The 10,143-nt window shown below is 51.4% G+C and overlaps 1 non-coding gene across 1 annotated transcript; it reads left to right on the top strand.

Annotated features, from left to right (window-relative positions):
* Positions 1-3,373: 3,373 nt before the first annotated feature.
* On the top strand, positions 3,374-3,446 carry TRNAF-GAA (transfer RNA phenylalanine (anticodon GAA)). The gene has a single exon. It is a non-coding gene; the product is annotated as a tRNA-Phe (tRNA).
* Positions 3,447-10,143: the final 6,697 nt, after the last annotated feature.

The raw sequence follows: 10,143 nt of genomic DNA, 5'->3' as shown, positions 1-10,143 counted from the left end.
CTGACAGAGACATTTCCTTCCTGCCAGCCACAGTTTCCAGCAAAAATGTCTCTCTCTACAAGGTCCCAGAATGCACCCCAGTGGGAGCACCCATCTCTTCACCCCAACATTCCCCAGTTGCTCTTTCCCCTGGCCCTACCTGGACCATGCTGGTCCCATGGCACAGAGGCCATGAGGCTGCTGTTTGGGGTGAGCCCTGGGCCCACAGAAGTGAGTCCTAAGGTGGCGATGGTGCCCAAGGGGTATCACAGCCCGTGGATCACCTCCCACAGTGGTTAGGAGGCAGATCTGCTCCCCAGTGCCCTGGCAGAGGGTGCAGAGCCACTTGCTGGGGCACATGGGACTAGGTTTGTCCTTTCAATGGCTCTATAAGACCCCAGGTTCCATGGACTGTTCCTTCTGCCTCGGGCCCTTGCAGACCCCAGCGCTCCTGTCACAGCCCCAGAGCTGTCTCCTTCCTGGGCAGGGGATGTAAGCCCCCACAGCAGCCCCAGGATCCCACCTCCTCCTGTGGTCCAGCCCCCACCCCTGCTCTCCTGCTGCCTCACCTGAGTGTCAGAGTGGGTTTGTGTCGGGACAGCACCGGTGTGCAGGCAGCAGGGGCCTGGGGGGACCTTTCCCTCAGCATGGTGGGAATCACACAAGGGAGAGTCCAGAGGGGCGGCAGAAAGGATCCCCAGGAGATACAGCCCAATGCTGTCATCCATCCCTTGGCCTGGAGAAGGGCCTGCCTAGGAGGATGCTCATGGGAGCACATTTTCATGGCAGAGGGTATTTTGGAGTCCTTCCCTTAAAGTAGGCACTGCTGGGAGCTGAGCCAGGGTTCCTGTCCCTCAGCTGGGGCCTTCACCTGCCCCAGTGCCCGTGGGCAGAGAAACATCTTGTGCAGGAGACAAGCAGGGAGAAGGGTCTACAGGCAAGGAAGGAGAGGAGGTGGGGTAGCCCTGCCTGTTAGGGAGCGTTTTGGCTGTCTAGAGTTTGATGATAGTGATGAAAAGGTCGAATGTTTATGAGTAAGAATCAGGGGAAAGGCCAGCAAGGCAGATATAACAGTGGTAGTCTCTTATAGACCACCGTACCAGAATGAAGAGGCAGACAAAGTATTCTGCTGGGCAAAGTCTTATGATCAAAGCCCTTGTTCTCATGGGGGGCTTTAACTTGCCAGATATCTTAGACCTGGTGATCTTAGAGGTCTTTTCCAAACTTAATGATTCTATCTGCTGGAAATACAGTGCATTGGAGAGGAAACAGTCTAGGAGGTTCATTGAGATAACTTCATTACACCGTTGGTGAACGAGGCAGCAAGTGAAGGCACTCACTGGACTTGTTATTTGCAAACAGAGAAGGACTTGTAGATGTGATGGTTGGAGGCCATCTTGGGCATAGTGATTATGAAATGATAGAGTTTTGGATTCTCAGAGAATAAGGAGGGGGGTCAGGAGAACTGTTCTCTTGGACTTCCAGAGGGCAGACTTTGGCCTGTTTATGGGCCTGGTTGACAGAGTTCCTTGGGAGGCAATGCTGAAGAGCAAAGGAGACCAGGAAGACTGGACATTCCTCAAGAAGGAAATCTTCACGGTGCAGGAGCAGGCCATCCCCATGAGCCAAAAGACAAGCCGACATGGAGGAAGAAGACCAGCCTTGCTGAACAGAGAGCTTTGTCTGGAACCAGGAAAAAAAAAAAAAGAGTTTATGACCTCTGGAAGAAGGGGCAGGCAACTCAGGGGGACAACAAGGATGTTATGAGGTTATGCAGGAGAAAATCAGAAGGGCCAAAGCCCAACTAGAACACAATCTGGATACTGCTGTGATAGACAATAAAAAATGTTTCTATAAATACTTCATCAAAAAAAAGAAGGAAAACATAGTAACAAATTATGAGGAAAAGGCTGAGGTGTTTAATTCCTTCTTTGCCTCAGTCTTTAATAATAATAAGACCAATTGTTCCCAGGGTATCCAACCCCCTTAGCTGGAAACAGGGACGGGGAGCAGAATGAACCCCTCATAATCCAAGGTGAAATGGTTAGCGACCTGCTACACCACTTAGACACACACAAGTCTATGGGGCTGGATAGGATGCACCCAAGGGCAGCGAGAGGTGGTACCTCCTATCCTACACTGGAGCAAGTGCTCAGCAAGTCACTCTCCATCATTTATCAGCAGTCCCAGAGTTGCTTCACTCACATGTTCTCATTCCTCTCTCTGGCTGTAAAGTGCACAGGTTTGGGTTGGTTTCTTTTTTTCTTCTTAAATATGTTATCACAGAGGCACTCCCACTGCCGCTTATTTGTTCAGCCATGGCCAGTGGTGACTCCAACTTGGAGCTGGGTGGCATTGGCTGAGTTGGACATGGGGGAAGCTTCTGGCAGCTTCTCATCAAGAAGCCACCACTCTGCTCCCTCTGCTACCAAAACCTTGCCACACAAACCCAGCACCATATCCTAGTTTTGGTAGCAGGGGGGCTGCAGAGGTGGTCTCTGTGAGCAGACACCAGGGGCTGCCCCCATGCCAGACAGAGCTGGTCCCAGTCGGCTCCAAAATGGACCCACCGCTGTCCAGAACTGAGCCCATCAATGAAGCTGGTGGAGCCTCTGTGAAAGCATATTTAAGAAAGGCATGGCTGCTAGAGAGGGAGTGAGGGAAAATAAGTGTGAGAAACATCCCTGCTAACACCAAGATTGGTGAAGAACGGGGGAGAGAAGATGCTCCAGGTGCCAGAGCAGAGATTCCCTTGCAGTCCATGGAGAATACCACAGTGGAGAAGGTAATCCCTGCAGCCTGTGGATGACCCAACACTGGAGATGTTGGTTATTTCCTGAATGGTGGCTTGAGGACAGCCCATGCTGGAGCAGGTTTATCTCAAAGGACTGTAGCCCGTAGGAGACCCCAAGGGAAGAGTGTTAGAAGGAAGGAGAAGCAGTGAAGAACTGTTATGTACTGACCACAACCTCCATTCCCCATCCCCTGCACTGCTCAGGAGGGAGATGGGAGAGGAGGTGGGAATGAAGGAGTGCAGTTAAGCTAAGGAAAAGGCATGGGAGGAGGCCCTCCATGGGGAAGGAGATAAGGTCTTTGACCAGTCCAATGCTTCTTCCACCCTCAGCCTTTGCAGTTGCACATGCCTGGTGTGCCCACTTACATTCGCCACTGTCCTGTTTCTACGAGGCCCACAGACATCTTGGCACACCCAGTGTAAGATGGCATCCACCCAAACCCGGAGCCCACCCGGCCTTGGAGGCAGGGAGGGGCCAGGTCACCTCTGCCTGTGGCTGGGCACAGCTTTTCCCTGGGAACGTCACTGAGGAGCACTCCTTGTGTGTCTCAGCCCATGGCCTGGCACAGGTGACACAGGGACAGGGACTGCTGTGGCAGGGCTGAAGTAGCTCAGCTGGGAGAGCATTAGACTGAAGATCTAAATGTCCCTGGTTCAACCCCAGGCTTCAGCAATGATTTTCTCCTTTAGATCTTTGCAGAGCCTGTCTGCCTTCTTCCGGCCTGTGCCAGTCCTGCTTGCTCCTTCACCTCTTGCCAGAGCACTGTCCCTGCTCTGTAGCTGCAGATGTGCAGCTCAGAAGGAGCCTTCCTCCAACAACAAAAGCCTCTCCCGGGGCAGGACTCCATTCAGTGCTCCTCTGGGGTGGTCTCCACATGATCATCCCTCTGCATTAGTTCCTCCCTGCTGCAAGGGCACAAGTCAGGACAGAAATACCAGCAATGCCTGCGGTCTGGCATGGAAAGTCACCAACTGTCACTGTGTCTTCAGAACAGTCCCCGTTCAACCACTCATCATCATTTTTACTCTCCAGATTTACCTTCCTCCACAGGTCCTGGCATCCCATACACTTCTGTGTTCTCCATTCCCTCAGTACCAGACACAGGGCCCACAGCACAAGTGTCTCAACTGCCCCCAGTTTCCTTACCCAAACCTGCTTACCCACCAGACTGCACTGTCCAGCTCAGCTGCAGCCCCTCACAGCCATCAGTCCCTGCCCAGAGGAAGAAAGACCTGGTCATGAGCTCCAACAAGCTGCTGGGATCCCCCTTGCAATATCTTGCTGCTACAGAATGCTGCTCACCCACTGGGAACACAGTGACAACTGCAACCCAGGACAGCCCTCTCTGTCTCCAGTCTCTGCTTCTTCCCAGTCAACCGGTCAGGCCAAGGAATAGCACATACCGGGCTCATACTGTCCCACAGCAACGTGCAAGTCCTGGCCGCCTGCAGATCTGCTGCCTCAGACATTTCCCCAGGGATGCTCCTGCAGAGAAGTTTGTATTTTGTTGTGATTGAGTGCAAGTGAGAAGAGGGGGAGAGGAAGAGACTGTCCAGGCAAGGTTACTGTCTCGCCAGCTTTGAGCACCAGCTTGACAATGCTTGGCCACAGGGACAATACCTGTGGGACTATCACTGCTCCAAAGGAGTCCTTCTAGGTTATTCTTGAGCAAGAACAAGAGTCATTGCTGAGGATGGGTTTTGGGACCACGTGCGCAAAGCAGAATGGATGAGCAGTGCATCATCTTAACTCCACTCAACCACTCCAGAAGTTCACAGTGACTGTGGTCTGCCCTTGCAGAGACATTGACGGGGTAGCGCTCTGCAGTACAGTCCTGTGCCAGGATCAGACCCCAGTGAAGAGGCTGTCCAGACTTAGAATCATACAATCATAGAAACATTGTGGTTGGAAAAGACCTTTAAGATGATGGAGTCCAACCATCAACCCAACACTGCCAACTCCACCACCAAACCATGTCCCTAAGTGCCAAGTCTTTCCCCCATCTCAGGAGGATTCAAGTGCTGTTTTCTGCAGAGGGTCCCTGGGCACCCAGGTGACAACAGGGCTGTGCTTGTCAGAGACATGTCATGGGAGGAGAGTGTCTTTCCTGCTCACAGGTGTCAAGGGGATGTAGCTCAGTAGCAGAGCAGCTGCTTCACATGTGAGAGGTCCTGGGTTCAATACACAGCATCTCCAAGGGTTGTTTTTTTTTTGCTCCTGTGTCACCAGCCTCAGGTGGGTACAGGCTGGAGCTGGAGCACTGGTCCTCTCCAGTCACTGTGGGTCTGCCCTTCCCTGCCCTGCCCACCCAGGGTCTGGGTGTGGGGTAGGAGGGCTGTGCCTCCTTTGAGCCCCCTCCCAGAATAGAGGTAGGCAGCTGTGTTGGACCTGAGCTCAGGTCACTGCTCTGCACCACAGACCCCCCCCACCAACTACCCAAGGACAATGCTTGGCAGCAGAGTGCCTGATCTCAGGGAGGGGACAGACATCAGCAGCACACTAGGAATCCTTTCTGGCTGCACTGAGAGGTGTGGTGTGAGGGTGCTGGCCCAGCCCAGGGACTAGGTGACCTTTCGGACCAAGACAACACTGTTCTGGTGCCTTTCCAGGGGTCAGAGGGTGAGATTATCCTGTCTCCAGGTGGAGATCCCATACAACATGGGAAGCACGTGGCTGTGCCAGTGGGTAGGGGTGTCTGAGCTGAACAAGCCTGGACAGACCTGTGGGACTCCCAGCTGGTGCAATGACATTTCTTACTCTGACCCTGTCTCTACATCCTTTTCCCTCCACCATCACCACTGCTTGAACAGAGCCTCAGCTCAGGGAACCCGGAGCCACTGAAGTCAGGCACAGCCCTGCAGAGGTGGGACTGGTACGGCTAGCACCCACCTCTGGTGTTTGATGTCTCCATCCAGCCCATGCCAGTAGGAATAGGGAAGCACAGGCCTTTCCAAAGCCATGCACATGTAGGGAGGGCCAGGAGATGGTGCCTCTGCTGCTTCCCTGGCAAAAATCTCCAAAACCAAAATGAGGTGCAAGACATGGCTTGAAAGTGGTCTGCAAGATGTCCAGTCTCCAGGAATGGTGGGCCCAGATTCAGAGAAATAATGGATAAAAGTGAAGCAGTGAAGAAGGAGAGTGGAGGTGGGGGTATTTTCTGAACACAGGACAGTGAACACCTATGGGCAGTATTGACACTGACCTGTGGACTCAAGCCACCCCAAGTAGGGAGTGAGGAGAAGAGCCCAGTGTCTGCCCCATGCCAAATCCCCACCAGCTCTGCCCTCCTGCAGGTGTAACAGATAGCTCTTCCTCACTCTTGCACCCAGCAGAGGTTTGCCTCCTCCTCCTCCTTGGGGAGATGCACCACAGGCCCCGGGTGTGTGTGAGAGGGCAGCACACCAGAGTAAACAGAGCCCGTTTCATGGCATTTTGGGGCCTGAACAGTCTGGCCCTGCAGGCTGGGTCTGTTCCTGGAGCAATGCAGGATTGTCACTGTGCGTGCTCCTGCAGCTCCCAGAGATCTCCCCAAGAGATGTGACAGTGAGATCCCAACACTCTGCACTGCTGACCAACGCTGGACAGAGCAGAGTTGTGGAAAGACCATGGGAGAGCAGCATTCCCAGGTGATAGGTGACAACCATGGGCACTGCAAAACCAGCCTCCATCACCTGGGAAACTCCCACCAGGGCAGGCTCCAGCATGGCATCTCCACAGGGAGAGATGGGCCCAGGGCCAGGGATGCAGGGGCTGACTCCAGGGCCAGGGTGTGCCAGCAGGAAAGCTCTTCTAGAGACCAGGGCAGAAGAGTATGTGATCCTGGGCTCCCCCTGGACCTCCACAGGGTCACCCCAGGAGTGGAGGAGCTCCCAGCAGGGCAATGCTGGCATGGGAGAGGCAGTTGGTGACGGCTACCTCCTCCCCTCCTCTGCTCTAGGGCTGGCTCCTGCTGTCTGCAGCGCTACTCAGCTGCAGCTTCCCACAGGGAGTCATGCCATGGACACTCAACGCACCTTCCAGCGTGCTGCAGAGAACTCCACTGCGGAAGAGACTGAGGGCGGTGAAGATCTGCCAGTGGGAGCAGAGAGGGCAGTTAACTCCTGAAGAGTTAATAAGCATCACTTTTGTTGTGTGAGTCATCCCACCACCTGTCCTGGTTTTGCTGGGATAGAGTTAATTTTCTTCTCAGTAGTTAGAAGAGCCGTGTTTTGGTTTCAGGTCAGACTTGTTATGAGAACATCATTGATAACAGTACTGATGTTATCAGTTGCTGCTGGAGCTGGATAGCAGAGCACTGGCCCAGTGAAACTATCACACCACATTACCATGAGGGCAACTGTGTCATAGTTTTCCAGCTGCACAACGGCTTCCAACTCCTCCTGTTTGTTGCCTGTGTTCTGTGCTTTGGTGTAGAAGCACCTCACCTGGACTACTGATCCTACCACATTTTTTGGTGAAGAAGACCTAATTCCTATGTATCTGTTCTCAGGTGCTTCTGTGGTTTTGAATGCAGTGACGACCTGTCCTGGTTTTGCTAGGATAGGGTTAATTTTCTTCTTAGCAGTTAGAAAGCACTGTGTTTTGGTTTCAGTGAAGATTGTTATGAGAACAAGGTCGATAACTACAAGGACACTGTGCTTGTAGTGGGGGGAGGATTCTCTTGGGAATTGCTTGGGCTCGCTTTTCTGGGATTGCGATTTTGGTTTTGGGGTTTCTTTTCGCTCCTCCAGGATCGTTATCAGCGGGTGGTGAGCAATTGTACTGTGCATCACTGGTATATATCGCAGTTGGTTCCTTTCCAACCGAATGTGCTCTATGATTCTATGATAACATTTTAATCAACTTTCTTCTTCTTAGCATCAAGCAGGTGAGTAGAGGTTCTGTCCTGGTTTATCTAGAAAGCACTGTGCTTTACTTTCAGTATGGGATTTCTTATGAGAAGAATGTTAATTAACATTCTAATGTATTTAGTTGTTACTGGATGTCCAAGGCTTTCATGTTTTCACAGAATAATCATAGAATGTTGTGAGTTGGAAGGGACCCACAAGGATCATTGAGTTCAACTCTTTTGCTAGTCTGCAAGTGCAAAGGCCTGTGAGGAGGAGATGTAGTAATTAGCAAAACCCAAACCTGTCGTTTGGATATGTCAATGAGATATTCCGTATCCTCTCACATCATGTTCTGTATATTAATGAGGGTTGACCAGAAAGCTGTGGATTCTCTCAGGGATCGCTTGGGCTCACTCTTCTGGGATTGTGGTTTTGGTTTCAGGACTGTCTCTGCTCCAGGATCTCTAGGCAGGGACAGGCTGGGCAGCGGTTGGCAGGTGGTGAGCAACTGCACCGTGCAGCACTCATTTGCATATTCTGTTATTACAGTTATTAGCATTATTATTTAAAGTTCAATTAGTGAATTGTTTTTATCTCAGCCCACGAGTCTCCTTACCCTTACCCCTCCATCTCTCTCCCTCTGTTCCCTGGGGGGAGAGTGAGCAAGTGGCTGTGTTTGGCTGCTAGCCAAGTGAAATCACCACAGCCCTTTTTGGTGCTCAAAGTGGGGCTCAAAGGGCTGAGATGACAGATTTGACCAGACTGTGTTAAAACAAAACTGTGATAAGCATTCATTATGTGGCCTCTGACCTCCCATAACTGAAACCTGGTGGGATGAGTCCTGTGACTGGTGTGCCATGATGGATGGTTGCAGGCTCTTCAGGAGGGGTAGGCAGGGCAGGGGAGACGTGCACTGTGTGTAGCGGAGGGACTGGAATTCATGGAGCTTGCGGCTGGTGATGGCACACTTGAGAGCCTCTGGGTAAGGATAAAAGGACAGACATAGAAAGCAGATGTCGTCATGGGAGTCTGCTATAGCCAGCATGATGAAACATTGATGAGTTGTTCTTTAAGGAACTAAAGGATGCTTCTAAATTATCTGCCCTAGTCCTTATGGGGGACTTCAACTTGCCGGATGTCAACTGGGAATACCACTCAGCTGGTACAAACAGGTCCAGAAGATTCCTAAACCAGCTGGATGACAACTTCTTGGTACAGGTTCTAAGGGAACTGACCAGGAAAGGTGCCTTCCTTGACTTGTTGCTCCTCAACAGAGAGGGTCTTGTGGGTGGAGTGGCGATTGGTGGCAGCCTTGGCCACAGCAACCACAAAGCAGTAAAGTTCAAAATCTTCAGTAACAGGAGGAGAACTACCAGGAAGACCTCAACGCTAGACATGAGGAGAGCGGATTTTGGGTTGCTCTGGGAACTACTTAGTAAGGTTCCCTGGGAAAAAGCTTTTGAAGGTGCTGGAGTCTACCAGTGCTGGTCACTTTTTAAGTATCACCTCCTAAGAGCACAGGAGGAGGCAATCCCAAAATGTCAGAAGTCAAGCAGGCGAGGCGGAAGGCTGGCTTCACTGATCAGGGATCTTCTTCTAAAACTATGGCAGAAAAATACAGTGTATGGCCAGTGGAAGCAAGGTCAGGCAACATGGCAGGACTTCAGAGATGCCATTCGCCACTGCAGGGAGGAAATCCCTGTGGCTGAAACTCAATTAGAGTTAAAGCTGGCTAGTACCGTGAAAGACAATTAAAAAGGCTTTTTTAAATACATTAATAGCAAAAGGCAGACCAGGAATAACATTGGCCCATTACTTGATGAGCACGGTCACATCACAAACAGGGATGCAGACAAAGCAGAGACATTCAGTGCCCTCTTCACCTCGGTCTTCAGCACCGAGGTTGGGCTCAGGAACCCCCAGTGCCCTGAGCTAAAGAACCATGACTGTGAGAATGATTAGCTCCCCACCAGCCCTGAATTTGTGTGGGATTTGCTGCTCCAGCTGGATCCCTGTAAGTCATGAGGGGATCCACCCGATGGTACTGAAAGAGCTGGCAGATGTTATAGTGAGACCTCTCTCAATGATCTTTCAATGCTCTTGGGAATCTGGAGAGGTCTGAGTTGACTGGAAGCTGGCAAATGTCCCAGTCTTCAAGAAGGGCAAATGGGAAGACTCAGCAACTACAGGCCCTTAAGTCTCACTTCTGTGCCTGGCAAAATTATGGAGAAGATTAGTCTGGGAGTTATCAAAAAACCACCTGGAAAACAACGTAATTATTGGTTCCAGCCAGCATGGGTTCATGAGAGGAAAGTCCTGCTTAACAAACCTAATTTATTTCTGTTATAAGGTTACCTACCTAGCTGACCAAGGGAAACCAGTCGATGTAATCTCGGACTTCAGTAAAGCCTTTGATACTGTCTCTCACAGTACCCTCCTGACCAAAAAGTCCAGCATACAGCTGAATAAACACACACTGCTATGGGTGAGTAATTGGCTAATGGGTTGGGCTCAAAGGGTTGTAGTCAGTGGGGATGCAT

The sequence above is a fragment of the Antrostomus carolinensis genome, unplaced genomic scaffold (assembly GCF_000700745.2).
Source record: "Antrostomus carolinensis isolate BGI_N321 unplaced genomic scaffold, ASM70074v2 scaffold6831, whole genome shotgun sequence".
Classification (NCBI taxonomy): domain Eukaryota; kingdom Metazoa; phylum Chordata; class Aves; order Caprimulgiformes; family Caprimulgidae; genus Antrostomus; species Antrostomus carolinensis.
This window is presented reverse-complemented; position numbering and strand designations above follow the sequence as displayed.